The sequence below is a fragment of the Apium graveolens genome, chromosome 7 (assembly GCF_009905375.1).
Source record: "Apium graveolens cultivar Ventura chromosome 7, ASM990537v1, whole genome shotgun sequence".
NCBI classification, from domain to species: domain Eukaryota; kingdom Viridiplantae; phylum Streptophyta; class Magnoliopsida; order Apiales; family Apiaceae; genus Apium; species Apium graveolens.
In genome coordinates, this window is record NC_133653.1 from 142,665,869 (window position 1) to 142,686,954 (window position 21,086).

The 21,086-nt window shown below is 38.1% G+C and overlaps 1 non-coding gene across 1 annotated transcript; it reads right to left on the minus strand.

Moving 5' to 3' along the window:
- Positions 1-20,752: 20,752 nt before the first annotated feature.
- LOC141676286 (small nucleolar RNA R71) lies at positions 20,753-20,859 on the minus strand. The gene has a single exon (XR_012556884.1). It is a non-coding gene; the product is annotated as a small nucleolar RNA R71 (small nucleolar RNA).
- Positions 20,860-21,086: the final 227 nt, after the last annotated feature.

Genomic DNA, 21,086 nt, shown 5'->3' on the forward strand with positions numbered 1-21,086 from the left:
AAGCACCTCAAACACCAAACTCACCAACAAACTCTCTAGATGTGGATATGATACACACATCAATTCCTGATTCCCCTTCTTTAACTCTGTGGGGGAAGCCAAAATCTAGTGCAAGTGAGCATCATCTTTTGGATGATTTGTTGGATCACTTGCCAATTCTTTGCCAATTCTTTTAGGAACTGTTGTGTCATCTGTGCCTAAAATATCTTCAATCAGCACAGAGTCAACAATAGTCTCTATTCCCACCTCATTCATTTCTACTCTCTCGACGTATATTGCTCATCCGTCGAGTAGTGATTGTATCCCGACGGATAAGCCTAACAGTAGTTATCCGTCAGATAGCAAAACCACTCACTCGATGGATATCACTCATCCATCGAGTATCTCTGCACAGCTTCAAACTTCAATTATTTCAAGTGCAGAAGATCTAGTGGTTGTACAGTCACTCTTAGGATTGAGAGAGCAGAGTGTTTTGAGTGAGAGTCTGGGTTGCTCCCAGGAAAAAGGAGAGGAAATGAGTGAAAATCTGCAATCCATTTCTTCAGGATTGGCAAAAGGGAGTGAGAGGAGTCCCACCTTAGTAGGTGAAGGTGAGGGTGTGAGGGTGGGGAGCTAGGGTGAGACCTGATATAACAAAAGAGAGAAAATGAGAGAAATGCAGGTACTGGAGCAATAAGGAAGGATGTCATTGCTAGTGAGTCAATGAATGTCCAGAATGCAGACAGGGAAAGACTATCCCAGCATCCTAAAGTTGTTATAGATTCTACTTCTCTTGATGCTGAGGCATTTACTCACCCTGTTCCAGCTTATCAAATTCTAGCTGAACAGGGAAATGACAATGAAGAAAGGATGCTCAATCTGGTACATACCACCCAATCTATACAAAGGGCTAAGGATGCCATCATAGCTTTGCCTTCTACAGCTGGTGATGTGGACTATGAGGCTGGGGGTTCAGCTGATTTCTTTGGAGATGGCAGTGGGGATAGTGAAGAAGAAGCAATGGACATAGGGGGAGAAGTAGGCTCAAGCTCAAGGTCAGGTATGCCATCATGGGCACTCTCAAAGAACTGTGATGAACATTAGTTCAAGACAACCCTGATCTACTTAATCAATCAGACAAATACTGCTCTTCAAACCACTACCAATGCAAGCACCAAGAAGCTCCTTCAGGCACATCTTGCCTCCCTACAACTTCAGCAAATCCAGGGCCTCCAGCATACTAGGGATGTGGACACCATGAAGGGTGATGTTATTCCCAAGGAACTAACAATGAGATTTACAGAAGGGGGTTGAATGTAAATCTCAAAAAAAATTTAAGTTTTGAGCAGTTTCAAAGGCTAAGTGTTTTGATGAACAGTTGTGTGTGAATTGCTTTGGGCAGGTGCACACAGATATATATTCAAAACAAAAATGTAAAGAACACAAAGGCTTTAAAAACTTTTCTGGTGGGTTTGTTGTTCCACCAGAGATGTGTATTTCAGAAAATATGTGATTCAAAAGAATTGATCACAGCTGCGTCCTAGTACAAACCAGATGATTTTCTCTCTATATTTTTCTAAACAGCTCAGGAAAATTCACACTCTAATTACTAGCTGCAACTTGGTTTATATATTACAAAGTTTACAAGTGAAGACAAAAGTACAAATAGAATTAAAAAGATTCTTCACATGTTTCTTCTTCATTTCTCTATCCAATACAATCTAGGATAATCTGTGAATCTTTGAATACTTCCTTGTTTGCACCAGAATGAAATGCTGCATTTTCTTGATTCCTCCAAGAGGCTACCACATTCCAATTGTCTCTGTCAACCCATGTGCCTCTGTCAGCTTATGAATTGTCACTGTCAACTGCTATTGAACTGAGCATCCGTTGAAGCTTTCATCCGTTGATGGCTTTATCCGTTGATGCATTAGCAGTTGAAGCTTTATCCGTTGATGCACTCATCCGTTGATGGATGTTATCCGTTGAAGCTTTAGAGATATCCGTTGAAGCTTTGTTTCTCATCCGTTGAAGGCCTTTAATTCATCAGTTGATACTACTTCACTTATACAAAATTACAAGGCATGAAATATTTACAATTAGCCCTCCTATTTGCATATCCACTAGTAGTCAACATGACTTATAATTTCCCACAATCATCTAAGAATTATAACTTAAATACAGAAACTGAAATGTGCTACAATACTAAACTTATTTTTAAGTAAAGCTACTCCATCAACGAATAGCTAGAATGGTCTTATCCGTTGAGGCTACAAACACTAGATTTCTACTTAAGTGTTTTGTTTAACTTATCATCAAACTAATATACATATTCCTAACAATCTCCCCCTATTTATATCCACTAGAATTGTAGGCATAAATTCAGGTTTAACTTGATGATAACAAAACACTTAACAAATATATGAACTAAAGTCAAGTAGAAATTCAAAAGTGCTGCAAAAGTGTATGAACTGAGATAGAATTGAAGAGTTACATTGTTTCCAAGGGTGCTCCTTTAGGCTGAGCAGATCATTTTCTTTTTCTTTGATCCCTTGTTTTCTTTCCCAGCCTCCTGTCATTTTCCTCTACTTGGAGTTGAAGTTGTCTGTAGAATTCAACTTCATCTTCTTCACTGATGTCCAACTTAGATTGCATTTCCTTGAGAGTTTCATTACTGGCAATTTTAAGCTGGTCTTCAAGTCTGAAAAATCTTCTGACTCCTTTATTGTCTCTGAACTCCATCAACCAATGAGGTGATTTATGAATTGTAATTCCATGCTCTGGTATGAGTAATGTTCTAGGCAAGGAATTAGACTCCCACCAAGTTTTCCTTATGCTGGCAATCTTGTTGAGAATCTCAGTTTTGGCAGTCCTGATAAAGCCAGAATCCCTTTTAATAGCTGAGTAGACTCTAACCAAGGTAGAATAGCCTTCATTCAGAATTCATTGAAGAGGTAATGTCCTTTCCTTACTTCCTTTATACTTGAACACTAGCCTTTCTGGGAGCTGTTTGTATGCACTTATTCCCCTTACTTCCTCCAGCTCATCCAGATAGAGTTCAATATCTGTAAACTCTTTTATGTCACAAATGTGAACATAATCATCCTTTAAGGCTTGTGGCTTAGGCTTAGGTTTATATTTTTGAGTGAATTTACTTGAGGTTAGGGGAGGTGTAGATTTGGATTTTCTTTTCAGTTTCTTTGGTGGTGGAGAGGTAGTTAGGAAGGTAGGCAAGTTGATGGTGTCCCAATCAATAGATTCCTCTTTAGGGATGATTGGTTCACCATGGACATTTATATTAGGTTCAGTGTCATCTCCACTTTTCCTTTTTACATTGGCCTTCTTTCTGTTCCCTTTCTGTCATTCCTTTCTTTCCTCCACACTCTCTTCAACCACATTTCTGCTTTCAATCTTGTCTTCTTCACTCTTATCTTCAATCTTCTTCTTTTCTTCATCCTGACTTGACTTTAGCTATTTTTCAAGCTTTGCTTGTGCTCTTTTTTCAGCCTTCAGCTTTATAGCTTCTTCCTTTAACCTCATGGTTTCTTCCCTCTTGGCTTTTGAGAATTTGGGATGTCCTTGCATCACACAGATACTCTTTCCCTCTTTATAAACGATAGCCATATTCATTCTTTCTGCTACATCATTGGTCTCTCTGTGCTTTATGATGCTGCCACCCAAAACTTTGTCTTCATCAGGTTTTGGAAGAGGAAAATCTACTTCTTTTGATTGACTAAAGTTTAGAGGGTTCTTTGTAGAGTCCCTGTTGAATCTAGTGGATGGCTTGAGTACCATGGGTTTCAAATTCCTGAAGGAAGTTTCTCCAACCTTATTCCTCCTTACTGGCTTGTGCTCCATAATGATTGGCTCAACCTTTCACAGATAATGATTTTGAGGTTGTAGAGCCAAACACATGTTGCATCCTTTCATCAATTTGTCTCCTTTGCTCTTTCACCTTCATCTCAGCTGCTGCTAGCTGGATTAGATCAATTCCATCAAGCTTTCCTTCGATTTGAAGTTTTGGAGAAATAGTGATGGCAGGAACTAGCACTTTGGATATTTGAATGTTTGTAGATGGCTCCCTTCCCCCTTCTTTATTCTCCCCCTTTTTGTTATCATCAAGGAGAGGAGTCAAGCCTTGTGCTTTACCTAGTTGCATGAGTAGACTTGTCTGAGACTGTTGATTTTAAAGAATGGTGACCACAGAGTTTTCAATGACATGAACTCTGTCCTCCAACTTGGCCAGCCTCTTTTCAGCATCTGATTCTCTCCTTAGTCTCAGTAACAAGTCCTGCATGGTACCATAAGGCATGACTGAATCCAGCTTCTCAGAATTGTAGGACTTTAAGTTAGCTATATCCTTTTTGAGCTCATCCACACTCAGATTCTGTCTTAATTGCTGTAGCTTTATGAGATGTACAGAATCTATGTGGGCTTGAAGAAGAGCCTTGGTACCAATATTGGAGGTGTTCTGAATGGCTCTTTGGATTGACAAAATTTGTTTGACTAAGGAGACATTGAATTGTCCTGGTGTTGATTCTTTTGTCAATGCCCATTCAGGTAAGTCTGGAATAGAACTTGGGCCTTCATCTCCCCCTAAGTTCATGCTTCCATCAAATGAAACAGAGTCATCATCATTAGAATTTACTCCAAATTCTTCAGATGGCTCACCAGCTGTAGAAGGCATCAAGTTGACAGCAGCTTTATCCCTTTGTAGAGATTCTGAAGTATGCACTAGGTTTAAAGTCTTTTCTGCCTCCTCATTGCCCTGAGTAGCCAACAATTGATAGGCTAACACAGGATGAGTAAAAGTGTCAGCATCCAAGGAAATGTTATCAATTACAGCTTTGTAATGTTGTTGAAATTGTCTTTCCTTTTCAGCATCATCCACAATCATTGACTCATTGGCAATGGCTGGATCCACCCTTATACCTTATGTACCTGCTTTTCTCTCAATTTCTCTCTTTTCTTGCATCAGGGGCTCCCCCTGGCTCACACTCCTCACACCCTCACCCTCACCTACTAAGGTGGCACTCCTCTCACTTTCTTTTTCCATGCTGGAAGAAATAGCATGCATATTTAGATTCTCAAGCTCTCCTTTTGCCTGGGAGCAACCCAGCCTCTCACTCAAATTATCACTCCCTTCCCTCAATCCTAGAAGTGATTGTACAATAACCATGTCTTCTACACTTGGAATTGATTCAGTTATTTGTGTAGAGACTACCAACGGATAGGGAGTATCCGTTGAAGTAGGAACTGATGGTATCAACGGATAACTGATGTTAAGCTTATCCGTCGAAGAACAACCATTTATCAACGGATGAGAAATATCTATTGAAGAAGGAAAAGAAATAGAAATTAAAAGTGACATGATTGTTGAATCTGTGTGGATTGATTTTAATTTAGGGGACACATATTCTTCAACCAAATCTGAAAGAATTGGCTGATGATCCCACAAATCATCTAAAAGATGTTGATCACCAGTATTTGAGTAGTGCTCCTCCCTGAGTTGTAAAGAGGGAGAATCAGGAATTGATGTGAATATCATGTCCACATCCAGAGATGGTGATGTAGAATTTGGTGATTGATGTGTGTCGATTTTGAGAAAATGGGGATGTGACTCCACATTTGTTGGAGTCACATCAAGCTGAATTTGAGAAGGCATAGATACAGGTGGGTGTATCTGTGTAGTGTGTGCACCCTGTGTGGAAACTGAAGTTTTGATCCTCTTTCTTCTTGTAAAGGCTTTTACAGGTGAGTGTGTGGCTTCAGTGTCCCTCCCTCTTTTGTTTTGTATCCCTGGTTGGGGACTATTTTCAATAGCTGCACCCTTTTGGGAGGATGCAACTAGGGATGAGTTTGAATCTTTTTCAACCACCACAGTCTTTTGAGAAACTGTGGCTTGGCTAGCTGGGGTACCACTCACCTCTCCTACCTTATCCTGGGGGTTTTCTTGATGTTCACCCCTCCCCTCACCACTCACACCATGTTCACTCCCCTCAGGGTTTATGGTAGTTGTTACAATTGTTGTCTTTTGAGAAACAACAGAGGTGGTTTTCTTTGACTTTGGTCTTGAAACTTTAGGTTTGGTGGCTTTGATAGGAATCTGTTGGGACAAGGACACAGATTCCATGGCCACACTTAAAGGAAAAGAAATAATGGGGTTGGAAGTAGTAGGAGTTGGAGAAGTATTTACCTCACTTACCTGAGGTGCATTCATTATTGGTAAATATACCAATGGCACCTGATTGTTGAGGTTAATTCTCAAAAGGTCTGCAAGGACCCTTTTCTCTTGTGCCCAGCATTTGAGTTTATTACTCTCACTGGTTATGACCAAACCTTCAGCAACATGGTTATCCAATAGCATAAAGAATCTAGCATAGTAGATGTTATGAGGTCTATTAGCTTTGTTACCTAACCTGGTACCCAATTCTAGCATTACATAGTTGCTAAAATTAAAATACCTATCAGAAACTAGCATATAGAGCATCTTAACTAGAGATGAAGTTATTGCATCAAAATTACTAATTTTCCCAGAGAAAACCTTGATAAAGGCATCACCAAGAAAACTTCATTCTTTCCTAACGCCTTTCCTTCTAATACTCCCTAAACTAGCAGAATCAAAAGAATAGCCTATGGAATCTAACATGCTAGATACATCATTATCAGTGTGTGGTGTCATGGCATTGTTCTCAGGTAGTTTAAAACAGGATTGTATATCATCACAGTTAATACAGTAATCTTTACCTTTGAGAGTGAAAGAGATGGTCATATCAATCGAGTTGAACTCTGTAGTTGTCCAAATCTCCTCAATTACCTCACAGTAAATAGTTGGGGCTTCCAGCATTGCATAGCTTAGTTTGCAGTTTTTGATGAAGTCCATCATCTTGTGATAATCTGAGTGGGCTTCATTCTTTTCCACCAAAGCTATGAAATTGTTTTTCTCATAGAAAAATCCGGACTGGGACATTATCTTTACTACTGGTGCCATTATAGTGGGTAGAGGTTGCAGAGAAAAGTTGAGAGTTTTGGGAGAGAAAGAGAGTAAAAGCTTTTGAAAAATTGCAAGAAAGCGTAAAGTGAGAATAAAAATTCAAGAGCTTTTATACTTTCTCAAATAATGATTAATCAATATTTTTAAGTAAATTACAGCCGTTTGAGAATAAAGAAAATTGTATAAATTCTAAAAACTGCCTTTAATACAAATACATACAGCTGTGTATATATATAAGTATCAACGGTTAAGTAAAAGAATCAACGATTGTGACTTACTTAAAACAACTGATGTGACACTTCAACGGATGAGATAAATAGTTATCCGTTGAAGATTAACACAGTTTTATCTGTTGGAGGATAAAATTACCAGAAATGTATTTGTCTTTCAACGGATAGTGAACATCCGTTGATAGAACAATTTTGGCTTTCAACGGATAGGGAATATCCATTGATAGAATAAACTTTACTTAAAGCCAACTTTGTTCTTGCAACAAATTCATTTCAGGCTTCAAGACAAATTATAATAAAGACATGAATTTATGAATAATTGAGCACACCTAGCTCACTTACTAATCTTGTGAATGTTGATTCATCAAGTGGCTTGGTAAATATGTCTACAATCTGCTTTTCACTTGGAACAAAATGAAGTTCCACTATACCATTCATCACATGTTCCCTTATAAAGTGGTACTTGATGTCAATGTACTTGGTTCTTGAGTGCTGCACTGGATTTTCAGTAATGGCAATGGCACTTATGTTGTCACTGAATATATGAATTTTGTCAACAGTTAGCCCATAGTCAAATAGTTGATTCCTCATCCACAGTATCTGTGCACAGCAACTACCAGCAGCAATGTACTCAGCTTCAGCTGTCGATGTAGAAACATAATTTTGCTTCTTGCTGAACCATGACACAAGCTTATTCCCTAGAAATTGGCAGGTGCCAGTTGTACTTTTCCTGTCTATTTTACAACCTGCATAATCTGCATCTGAGTAGCCAATTAGATCAAAACCAGACTCTCTAGGGTACCAAATTCCTAGATTTGGTGTCCCTTTGAGATATCTGAAAATTCTTTTAATAGCCACTAAGTGAGATTCTTTAGGGTCAGCTTGAAATCTAGCACAGAGACATGTAGAAAACATTATATCAGGTCTACTAGCAGTTAAATATAGAAGTGAGCCAACCATGCCTCTATAACTTGTAATGTCCACAGACTTTTCAGCCTTGTTTAATTCAAGCTTGGTGGCAGTGGCCATGGGAGTTTTTGCAGATGAACAATCCATTAAGTCAAACTTCTTTAAAAGATCATAAATATATTTAGTTTGACTAATGAAAATTCCACCACTAACTTGTTTAACTTGTAAACCAAGAAAATAAGTTAGCTCTCCCATCATGATCATTTCATATTTACTTTGCATTAACTTAGCAAACTTTTTACAAATCTTATCATATGTAGAACCAAATATAATATCATCTACATAGATTTGAACAAGTATTGTAGAGCCATTAACATTTCTATAGAAAAGAGTTTTGTTAACAGTACCTCTTGTGAAGTAATTATCTAGAAGAAATTTTGACAAAGTCTCATACCAGGCTCTAGGTGCTTGCTTTAGTCCATAGAGTGCTTTCAACAGATAATACACATAGTCTGGAAAATTTGGGTCTTCAAATCCTGGAGGTTGGCTTACATAAACTTCTTCCTCCAATTCTCCATTCAGAAATGCACTCTTGACATCCATTTGATAGACTTTGAAATTGACATGGGCTGCATAGGCTAGAAAGATTCTGATGGCTTCAAGTCTTGCAACTGGAGCAAATGTCTCATCAAAATCTATTCCCTCTTGTTGAGAATAGCCCTTGGCAACCAATCTGGCTTTATTCCTTATGACAATGCCATTTTCATCCATCTTGTTCCTGAATAACCATTTTGTGTCAATAGAGCTCTTGTTCTTTGGCTTGGGTACCAGCTTCCATACCTTGTTCCTCTCAAATTGGTTTAGCTCATCTTGCATTGCTAAAATCCAATCTGGATCCAATAGAGCTTCTTCCACTCTCTTAGGTTCCTCCTATGATAGAAAACTACTGTATAGACATTCATCTTGAGTAGCCCTTCTAGTCTGCACCTTAGATGTTGCATCACCAATGATTAATTCAAAAGGATGATTCTTGGTCCATTTCCTTTGAGGTGGTAGATTAGCTCTAGATGAGGTTTCCTCGGTATTGTCATGATGTGAGATAGAGTGTTGATTGGTTGAAACTCCCCCTGAGTTACTGATCATTTGAAAGGAACTGGGAGTTCTATCAACTGATGAAGTGAATTGATTATCTGTTGATAGACTGTGATCAACGGATGCTTCATTATATACTTCAACGGATGATGCACTTTGTCTTTCAACGGATGCTGCATTACTTCTATCAACGGATGATGAATTATGACTTTCAACTGATGCAGCATTTTGTGCATTATCCAAAGGTAGATTTTGAATTCTTTTCGAGGTGCCTTCTCCATCATTCTCATCTTCACTATCATCACAATATATCTCAATGTTGTCAAATTTGAGTCCTTCATGATGTCCCTCATCTGTTAGTCCATCAATCTTTATATCATCAAACACAACATGTACATATTCCATAACAATGTTGGTTCTTAGATTGTAGACCCTATATGATTTTCCAGCAGAATAGCCAACAAATATTCCTTCATCAGCCTTTGCATCAAACTTCCCTTTGTGATCAGGTTGATTCCTTAGAATGTAGCATTTGCAACCAAAGACATGAAGAAAGTTTAAAGTTGGTTTTCTTCTCTTGAACAATTGATATGGAGTCATGCCTTTTGCCTGATTGATTAGAGAAATATTCTGAGTGTAACATGCACAGTTAACAGCCTCAGCCCAAAAATATGTTGGGAGTTTTGACTCTTCAAGCATTGTTCTTGCAGCTTCAATTAGTGATATGTTCTTCCTTTCCACACACCATTTTGTTGTGGAGTCCTTGGAGCTGAGAACTCATGCATGATCCCATTTTCTTCACAGAACAACCTCATGGTAGAATTCCTGAACTCAGTTCTATTGTCACTCCTGATATTCCTTACTTTGAAATCTGGATGATTGTTGACTTGCTTGATGTGATTGATAATGATTTCACTAGCTTCATCCTTTGATCCAAGAAAGTAGGTCCATGAAAATTTAGAGAAGTCATCTACAATCACTAGGCAATATCTTTTCCTTGAAATTGAAAATACATTGACTGGTTCAAAAAGAGCCATGTGTAGCAGTTATAATGGTTCATCAATTGCTGATTCAAGCTTCTTACTGAATGATGCTCTCTTTTGCTTTCCATTCTGACAAGCATCACACAGTCCATCCCTTGAGAATTCCACTAGAGGCATTCCTCTAACTAAGTCCTTTTTGACTAGATCATTCAATGTCTAGAAATTAAAATGGGACAGCTTTTTGTGCCATAGCCAACTTTTGTCTGGACTTGCTTTGCTGAAAAGACAAGTAATTGATTCTGCATCTGTAGAGTTGAAGTCAGCCAAGTACACATTCCCTTTTCTAACTCCAGTTAGAACCACTTTGTTGTCCTTAGTACTTGTGACAACACGGGCTTCAGAATTGAAGGAAACAGTATTCCCTCTGTCACATAGTTGACTGATGCTCAATAGATTGTGTTTGAGACCATCAACTAATGCAACTTCATCAATGATGACATTTTCTTATGAGATCAAGCCATATCCCATAGTGAACCCTTTGCTGTCATCTCCAAAGGTTATGCTAGGGCCAGCTCTCTCCTTGAACTCTGTGAGCAGGGTGAAATCTCCTGTCATGTGCCTTGAACAACCACTGTCCAAGTACCATAGATTCCTTTTTTTTTTACTGCACACAACAAAATCAAATCAAGTTGATTTGGTACCCAAGTTTCCTTGGGTCCAGCCTTGTTAGTCTTTTTCCTAGACTTCATACCTCCTGCATCTTTTGACTTAGGTAACTTTGGGTCAACCTTGGTCTCAGATGTAGTTGGTTGAAGTGTAGAGTTAGTCATAGAATCATTTAGCATATTTGGTTGAATTTGATAAGGCATAGATTGTGCAAACATATTATTCCACATAGGCATGTTGTATGGCATTTGAGGCATGCTGAATGCAGCAAAATAAGGATTATTAACATATTTACAAAATGTGCATGAGGATTCTGTTGAGACATAACAGGCATAGCATGCAGAGGTGACATAGACATGTTAGGCATGGAAGGAGTTAAAGGCATGGGAGCATTCTTAACAGACTTGCAGTTAGCAGATAGATGATTAACACTTTTACAATGCACACAACTTTTTCTAGGAGCATACTTATCAGGTGTGTAATTATTGTGTTAGTTAATCCCTACCTTTCCATTTTTGTTAGATTTCCTTTTAGTTTCCTTTTTATCCTCAACCATCTTAAGCCTATTTTTAAACTGATCTAAAGTCATGTGTCCTATATTCACCTTACTGGCATCTTTGGATGTGCTAGCTTCTTCTTTGACAAAGTTCTTGGAAGTTGAACCAAACCTCTTATTGAGATTTTTCAAATTGTTCTTTTTAGAATCACTTGCATGTTTTGATTGATGAGCCTTCAACGGATGCTCCTTTTCTTCCTTCAACGGATAACTTTCATCATCCGTTGATTCCACATCCGTTGACAATCCATCAATTAATTCTACTTCCTTTTTGTTTTTCTTCCAGGCATTCTCACAGAGTGATTCAATTCCCTGAACCTTGACAATCTGAGCACTAACATCCCTAGATGTTTTCCAGGCCTTGATTACATCTTGTTCACGCTCTAATTATTTAGAAAGAATTTCTACTTTCTTAACAGATTCTTCTAGTTCACTTTCAATAGATAAGCTTTTGATTTTAATCTTTTCAAGCTCAATTACCTTACCCTCTAACACAGCATTCCTATCACTTAAAAACAAATTATTCTCTTTAATTCTTGTGTTTTCTTTAGCTAGTGATTTAAGGGAAACACACAAATGATATAATTCATTGGACATATCATTTATAGCTTCATTGCATTCAATCTTATAAAGCTGAGAGAGGTCAGTAGTAATTACCTGGTTGCTTGATGAACTAGTTTCATTTTCATCAGAATTAGCCATCAGGGCTAGGTTAACATATTCCATATCATCATCTTCATTGGCTCCATCCTCTGCCCAGTCATCCTGAGTCAGAAAAGCTCTTTCCTTTTGTTTAAGCAAATCGAAATATTTCTTTTTGTAATCCACCTGCTCAAATTTCTTCTTATCAGAGGTTGGCTTTCTGCACTCATTTGCAAAGTGTCCACTTATGCCACAGTTATAACATTTGAACTTAGATTTGTCCACCATGTTCTTGTTTGACTTAGTGAATTTAGCATTTTTCTTGAATTTCATCTTTGCAAACATCCTGGACAGAAAAGCCAGATGTTCATCAACATCATCAAAGTCATCTTGACTGGAACTATCTTCAACCTCAGCTACTTGCTCCTTTCCCTTGCTTGATTCTGATTTGCTTGTGCCAATTTTGAGACTTGGCATTTTCTTTTCTTCAATCATGGCTTCAGTCTTCTTATTGTCAGCTACAAGTGCAACTGATCCACCTTTTCTCTTTCCCTTTTCCAACAGCTCATCTTGCTCCATCTCAAGTTCATAGGTCTTCAAAATTCCATATAATCTTTCAAGTGTGAAGTCCTTATAATCTTGAGAATTCCTTAGTGAAACAGTCATAGGCTTCCATTCCTTTGGTAGAGACCTCAAAAATTTTAAGTTGGAATCCTTGACTTGGTACACTCTGCCATACAGCTTCAATCCATTCAACAATTTCTGAAATCTATTGAAGGTATCATTCAGTGATTCTCCTTCTTCAAAATGAAAGTATTCATACTGTTGAATGAGAAGTTGCATTTTGTTTTCTCTGACTTGTTCAGTACCTTCACAGATGAGTTGCACAGTATCCCAAATTTCCTTAGCAGTTTGGCTGTTAATGACATTATCAAACATATCTTGATCTAGAACATTAAACAGAATGTTCATGGCTTTCTTGTCCTTGTGAACTTCTTCAATATCTTCATCAGTCCATTCTGCTTTTGGCTTGGGAATAGACTGTCCAATAGCAACTGTGGCAGTCACAGCTATGGCTATCTTGTGAGGGATGTGAGGACCATTTTCAATGCAGTTGATGTAGCTTTCATCTTGAGAGAGAAGATGTAGATGCATCTTCACTTTCCAGTGATGATAATTATCTATTTCCAGGATTGGAATCTTTACACCAATATCCTTCTTACTCATGATGTTAGTAGAATAGATCTTTAAACTCTTTGTAAGTTAAGAGCTTGCTCTGATACCAATTGTTATTCTCAAGGAACTAACAATGAGATTTACAGAAGGGGGTTGAATGTAAATCTCAAAACTTTTTCAAGTTTTGAGCAGTTTCAAAGGCTAAGTATTTTGATGAACAGTTGTGTGTGAATTGCTTTGGGCAGGTGCAGACAGATATATATTCAAAACACAAATGTAAAGAACACAAAGGCTTTAAAAACTTTTCTGGTGGGTTTGTTGTTCCACCAGAGATGTGTATTTCAGAAAATCTGTGATTCAAAAGAATTGATCACAGTTGCGTCCTAGTACAAACCAGATGATTTTCTCTTTATGTTTTTCTAAACGGCTCTGGAAAATTCACATTCTAATTACTAGCTGCAACTTGGTTTATATATTACCAAGTTTACAAGTGAAGACAAAAGTACAAATACAATTAAAAAGATTCTTCACATGTTTCTTCTTCATTTCTCTATCCAATGCAATCTAGGATAATATGTGAATTTTTGAATACTTCCTTGTTTGCACCAGAATGGAAATGTTGCATTTTCTTGATTCCTCCAAGAGGCTACCAGATTCCAATTATCTCTGTCAACTCATATGCCTCTGTCAGCTTATGAATTGTCACTGTCAACTGCTATTGAACTGAGCATCCGTTGAAACTTTCATTCGTTGATGGCTTTATTCGTTGATGTATTAGCAGTTGAAGCTTTATTCGTTGATACACTCATCCGTTAATGGATATTATCCGTTGAAGCTTTAGAGACATCCATTAAAGCTTTGTTTCTCATCCGTTGAAGGCCTTTAATTCATCAGTTGATACTACTTCACTTATACAAAATTACAAGGCATGAAATATTTACAATTAGCCCTCCTATTTGCATATCCACTAGTAGTCAACATGACTTATAATTTCCCACAATCATCTAAGAATTATAACTTAAATACAGAAACTGAAATGTGTTACAATACTAAACTTATTTCTAAGTAAAGCTACTCCATCAACGGATAGCCAGAATGGTCTTATCCGTTGAGGCTACAAACACTAGATTTCTACTTAAGTGTTTTGTTTAACTTATCACCAAACTAATACACATATTCCTAACAGGTGATATTGAGGAGATGAAAAAGGCTATTTCAGACATGATAGATTCTAAACTTCCAGAAGCTACAATGCTTGACATCAAGAGGCAATTAAGGAAAAACTCAGATCTGTCAACCAAGATAGATGCCTTGGATACAAGAATGTCAGCCATGGAAGCATCTTTGACTGCCATTCATCTCCATCAAGCCCAACAAACTGATCTACTTCAAAAACTGGTGGAAGCTCAAACCCCCTCCACAGCTCAACTTGATGATAACAAAAGGGGGGAGAGAGGACCAAGTGAGGGGGAGAAGCTTCAGATACAAATCAGTAAAGTAATTGTGCCCTCAATTACTGTCTCAAAGCCACCAGTTACAGATGGTATAGATCTGATTCAAGCAGCAGCAGCCAACTTGAAAGTTGCTGAGAAGGAACAGTTGAGTTTGGTCAACTGGGAGAAGATTGATGAGGAGATACAGAAGAAGTTCCAACTTGTCAAGGAGCCAGCTAAGTCAACCATCCATCACTCTCAAGTCAAGCAAATTAGTGTGAATGAGATGAGCATGAACTATCTGGAAAGAGGACAATCTTCCTGCATCAAGTCTCCAAAGGCTGAAATGATTCTTAAACCAAGGGCAAACTACTCAAAATCATCCTTGAAAAACCCCTTGGACACTGTGTATGAGACATCCAAGCCTGATGAGAAGAAGCTTCTGTCAAGATCAATTGTTTTCTATAAAGACCTAACTGATTCAGCTTCTAAAAGGAGGATTGCTAAGATATTCAGAAATGGGAAGGAAATTTGTGTGATAGCTGGACATCCTCAATTTGCTCAAGCAAAGAGAGAAGAAAAAGCCAGATTGAAGCAGGAAAAGAAGCAAGCTGCTCTAGATGCAAAGAAGACTAAACAAAAGAAAGGGCAGATTGTTATCTTGGCCAAGCTACAAGCTGTGAATTCATCTCAACAAATTCCCTCTCAACCATCTGAAGCTACTGAATCAAGGAAGCAAGTTGAAGAACAGAAGAAATCTCCAAGAAAGAAAGAATTGGCTAAAAGAACTAAAAGGAAACTGGATATTGTTAAGGAATTGGAAGATCAATTTCCTAAGGAACCCACACCAGCAACAACTCATGCATCAAAGCCCTCTGTGGTATTTGAAGATATAAGGGTGGTGGATCCCTACAGGAATATTCATGGTGAACCTATTGTGCCCAAGGATGAGCCAATAGAATGGGAGAACATAACAATTCCAGACTTCAATCTACCTATCCTTAGCAAGCCAAAAAGGACAAAGTCAAGAGTAGTCAAGAAAGTGAAGTTGTCCCCTCTCAAATCTATCTATAGTCAAAGCTCAGCCCAAAGTCAATAGGGGAGACTATATGTACTTGTGTGACATCAAAGAATTTTCTGATCTAAACCTCTATCTGGATGAACTAGATGAAGTGAGGGGAATTGATGCATACAGAAACCTACCTGAAAGGTTAGTGTTTAAGTACAAAGGAGGAAGGGCGATTTAGTGGCCACTTCACAGGATTTTTCAAGAGAGCCAAGTTGTATTGATTAAAGTTTATTCATCCTTCAAGAAGAACTTTGGGTTCAATGTCACTGCAAGAAGACTAGTATTAAAGAAAATTGAAGAACTAAGGAGTGTTAGAGCTAAAGATGCACTCCCAAAGACTCTAATCATCCCATTCACAGGGAGAAGAGAGCATCTAAGGCCCTACTGGCTGATGGAGTTCATGGATGACAAAGGTGTGAGAAGATTCTTCAGATTAGAAGACCAATTGAGCATCTCTAGCAATGAGACTCTCTTGGAAATGCAAGGAAAGCTAAATCTCTCAGAATCTGATGAACTGGAATTCCACAGGTAGCTCCAAAATCAGATTGATGAAAATAACAGAAAGCTTGGAAGAAGATCCAGACCTTCAAGGAACTAGATAAATCTGCTCAGGCTAGAGGAGCATCTTGGAAAATGACTGTGCGCCAAACTTTGTACATTTTGATTAATTGAAGCACTTTTTAGTATTATCTACTTTTCTTTAAAGCTGTATGTTTAGGGTGTTTTGTTATCATCAAGGATCTCTTAATTTATGGCTACAATTCCAGTAGACATAAATTGGGGGAGATTGTTGTGCATATGTTGAGTACTTGATGATTTCATGAATAAACCACCTAAGTAGATTTTACTTAGTGAAATAATGTAGCACTCGACGGATAAGAATTATAGTCCTGACGGATAACTCATTATAGTCCCGACGGATGATGACTTATTATCCATCGAGTGAGTAGCTTATGTAATAATGAGTCTGTAGCACATTTCTGCATACACCTTTGTATAGATTCTGTAGTAGCATATAAGTCATGTTGACTTTAACTAGATATGTAGAATAAGTTGATTAATTGTACATAAATGATGTCTTGTAATTCTGCATAAATGAATTGAAGTCAAGTGCCGAAATAGCTACCAACGGATGATTAACAAAGCCATCGACGGATGATCAAATAGCTATCAACAGATGTTCAATATAGCAGTCGATGAAAGATCAATTAAGCCATCAACGGATGATCATAAAGTCGACGGATGATCATGTAATCAACTGATAAAGAATTCAAATATCAGTTGAAAGTGACAACTGGTCACATGGGTCGAAGTGTGTGTAAATGGAATAAGGAATCCTATTAACTGGGTAATAGAGAACAAAGTAGCAAAGCATTAGACCCGATAGTTTTTATGATGATCCTGTCTTTTGACTTTGTAATCTTGGTATTATATAAACCAAGAAGTAGCAAATAGAAATATAAAGTTGAGATACATCAAAAGAGAAACATTTATAAGCAGAATTCTTAGCATTTCTCTGTATTCTCAGTAGTTCAACATTTGTAAGCAGTTGTGTTCATTACACAGAGTTCTCTCGATATAATATATATCTCTGGTGGAATTGTTTAAATCCACCAGAAAGTTTTTAAAGACTCTTGTTTTTAATTACTTGTGTTTTGATTCACTCAAGTTTTTATTCCGCATTGTGCTAATCAATACACTTATATTTATATTTGAGTCTAAACATTTTTATTTCAAGAAAAAGGTTCAAGAATTCCATTCAATCCCCCTTCTGTAATTCTTTCTATATTGTTAAGGGACTAACATATATATACTGATAAGATAAGCTATTTCTATCAATAGGCAGAACGCTTCGGGAACTTTGATGTGGTTCGAGTTCTCGAGATATGATAGGATTCTATTAAGGACTTGGAGGAGTAGACTTTAGTACTATGTGTACCAGGAAGACTACCAAAGATACTGCAGGCAAAGGTACTCAGGAACTTGTGAAGTATGTGTATACCCAAAATGGGACACGTAGCCTGAATGCGGCAAGGGTGATAATCGGGATACGAAGGTGTCGTCCTTTTACTAGTAGAAAAGGTTACTATTTCCGTAGTACGACTGATCATCGTATGCGGTGGCTCCAGTGAATGTCCTAATTTTTTCCAATTGGAACTGTGATGCAATACCGTAACCCAAGCCTAGGTGCTGGGTTTACCATTAAGGTATACGCAGGATAATAAATCCACTAAAGAATTGTTTCGAAAGAAGGTGTGTATCACCGAGGAAAACTATTTTTGAATAAAACATATTTATCATATATGGAATTATACTTGAGATTATCATACAGTCATTTCATACTGTACATTATTATGCTGGGCATTATAGCTCACACTTGTTTTCTTAAATTGACACAACACAACAGTGAATCAAGATGCCTATCATGAAACTCACAGCTAGGAAACGGCCAGCTGTTCCATAGGATGTTTGGTGATGTACCTCAAGTAGATCGAATAAGCTGGATTGGTTTTCAGTTGTTTTTAGTCCGGCTTATTTACAAGTATGACTTATGTAAGATAATAAATAAGAAACGTAGCCTATGGGGAGCCTATGGGGGATGCTAAGTTAGTAACACTTTGCCTATTATGTCAGGTACCAGTGGAGCCTATGGGGGAGGTTGACCCTGTTGATGATGATATGACCCCTGAGCGTGACCCTACTCCCGAGCCGGAGGACCCACCTATTGATGACTCAGATGATGACCCTAGTGAGGATCCCCCAGAGGAGGAGACTGACTTCTCTGCCCCCATAGCTGATGATATTGAGATCCCCGGGGCGATGGCGTAGACTGGACAGGCATAGAGATGTACCCTCTCCCGACCGTTTGTGACGCCCTCCAAACCCAGGTCAGAAGTTTGGGGTTTACAACTGTTGAGTGGCATTTATGACACTTTATAATGCTCTAATAAGCATTTAATTGATGCATTTGTACTCAAGTTGTTAAATGTTTTAACGTGTTTTCTAGTATTTATGCATTTCAGGCATTAATCTGTGAATCAGGTGAATTAGCATTGTTTTGGTGCTAATTTGGTGTCAAGGTGGTATTGAAATAAAGCTTGTGGAAAGCCGGCTCGAAACAGCAAGGAAAAAGATGAAATCTGAGTTTTTTCCCAGAAGGACGGCGCATCCACGCTGTAATAGCGCGCGGCCGCGCCAGGATTCCAGAATGGCAGCGCGCCCGCGCTGTGATAGCGCGCGCCCGCGCTGGTGCGAAATTAAAGAATCCTGATTATAATTTGATTCTAAGGGGAGACTTCCAGATTATAAAGGGCTGCTATATATATTCAAATAAGAACTTTTTTAAAAGAGAGACATACCAGAGCGCAAGGAGAGCCGTAAGAAGACCGTTTTAGCACAATTCAACGAAGACGAAGAAGATCTTGTTTTTACTTGTGAATCTTTGTTTTAAGTTGTAATTGGATGCTAGTTTTCTTACTTGTGAACCTTTACTCTTGTTTGTACTTGGTTTTATTTATTCGTTATAAAGACTACATTTATTATACCATGCTTTCATCAGAATCCACGTTGATGATGAGTCCGATCATGGGCTAATCGGTATCGTGGGGTTCTAGCGGATTTATTTATGGATTTCTTTAGTTAAATTGTTTTGATACCTTAGTGTGTGGTGATTGATTGATATCCTAGTATTGGTTATGTGTATTCGTCTTATGAGCGTCGCGAACTTATTAGATAGTGTGTTAATTCTTAATGAAGGGACAGTGAATTTAAGGATTTAAAACTTGCCATGCTAGCATAGGTTCATGTGTTATTTTTATGCATGATTCGTAGGTAATTTTACCCATCTTACTTGCCCTGTGTAATCAAGATAGATAACTTGTGCTTAAACCGTTATCTTGTCAAATTCTATAGACATATAGGGTCTCAATATAATTGGTGTCTATTTAGCTTCTATCTCTTTTGTGGATGTCTGGTAGTATGGTACTCGTGTAACGAAAGTTGGCGTTTATCAGTTTCGTGTTGTCTGATTAGTTTCATCACCATTGCATGGTAAGGTTGAGAACAATAAGGCTATTGAATGAAGTATTTAATGAAGTTAGAATCCCATGTTTGTCATATATATTATTTCAGTCAATCTTAATTTTATAGTTATAATAGTTAGCGTAATTCTTAGTTATAAACAACCTCAATTTGTTATCGTCTTAGCATTGAATAATAACCATACATTGTTGCTTAAGTGCGTGAATTATTAGTTAACCAATACAGTCTCTGTGGGAATGAATTAGAAAAGATTCTATACTACTTGCGAACTCGTATACTTGCATGTAATATTAGCGCGTGTTTAGCGACTAGCAAGTTTTTAGCGCCGTTGTCGGGGACTGCAGTGTTAATTATTAGTTTATGTATTTTCCATCGGTGGTCGTTAAAGTTCATTGACTCGGACATTGTTACTTATTTGTTCCTTGTTTTATTTCAAGTACTCTAGCGAGGGTGTATGCATACGCATTCGCGTACTCGTAAGAGAACACTGGATAAAGCCGAGGAAGAACTTGTGGTAGTTCGTAAGGAAGTTTTTGAGAAAGAAAAGAAGGTAGAAGAAGAAGAGGAAGTTGAAGAACCAGCTTTAGTAGAAATGGGTGATCAAGCGGAATATCCGAAAGCTTTGATGGACTATTCTCAGCCTAAGATTAATGACATTCAGTCAAGCATCATCAGACCAGCCATCAGGGCTAACACTTTTGAGATCAAGTCAAGCACAATTTAGATGATACAGAACTCAGTTCAGTTTGGGGATTCTCCTACTGAAGACCCCAACATGCACATCAGGGATTTCATCAATATATGTGACACCTTCAAGTTTAATAATGTGACTGAAGATGTTATCAAGCTACGTCTCTTCCCATTCTCTCTAAGGGATAAAGCTAAGTGCTGGTTACACTCTCTACCAGCAAGGTCTACCACCACTTGGGAGGATCTTGCGCAAAAGTTTCTCACTAAATTCTTCCCTATGGCGAAGACTGCTGCAATCAGGAATGCTCTTACCCAGTTTGCTCAGCAGATAGGAGAATCTATGTGTGAGGCTTGGGATCGATATAAGGAGATGTTAAGGAAGTTCCCACACCATGGCATGCTTGATTGGATGATTATCAACTGTTTCTACAATGGATTGGGTGATACTTCTAGACCCATGCTTGATGCAACATTAGGAGGAGCCTTGTGGGCTAAGAGCTACGATGAAGCTTATGAACTTATTGAACTGATGGCTGCTAATGAGTACCAGAATCCTTCCCAGAGGCTAACTCAGGGAAAAGTCGCAGGAATTCTGGAGTTGGAAGCAGCAACTACTATCGCTGCCC